Source organism: Rhinolophus sinicus, chromosome 7, assembly GCF_057876585.1.
Source record: "Rhinolophus sinicus isolate RSI-liver-muscle chromosome 7, RSI-T2T, whole genome shotgun sequence".
Lineage (NCBI taxonomy): Eukaryota > Metazoa > Chordata > Mammalia > Chiroptera > Rhinolophidae > Rhinolophus > Rhinolophus sinicus.
Window position 1 is genome coordinate 6,446,287 of NC_142507.1, and position 543 is coordinate 6,446,829.

Genomic DNA, 543 nt, shown 5'->3' on the forward strand with positions numbered 1-543 from the left:
CTAAACTAGACATTCCTGGATATTTCTGTTTAGGCTCAACAAAAATACCTGTTTTTATACGTCCTTCCCTACTTTATCTGATTTTTTCTTTTCAAGTCATATATGCTTCAGTTCCCTGTTGTGACTCTACACAAGTCTGTAAGATTCTAAGGATTTCGACTATCATATGGAAAAAAAAAAGCAAAATCAAGAAAATAAGTAAACAAAGATACAAATTGAAAAGCTCAGATAAAAGCAAGATATACAGGAATGCACTGATTGACTTTAGCACATTAGACAAATTAGTTTCTTACAATAAATGCACCAGAAGAACTGAAAACATCTGTGTTATAGTATATAATCCTCTGTAACACAAATGTGGGTGCGACAGGGGAAAAACCTAAAATCTCATTCTCAAATCAGGGACACTACCCTTCATTTCTCTCTTTTGTATGATGGGATTGTTTTTCTCACGAAATTTTGGCAGGCCCTTAAAATTGATGTCATTTTTGATTAATTCTTTTTGTATTCCACTGACAGCTAATGGAATGATTTGAAAGCTAT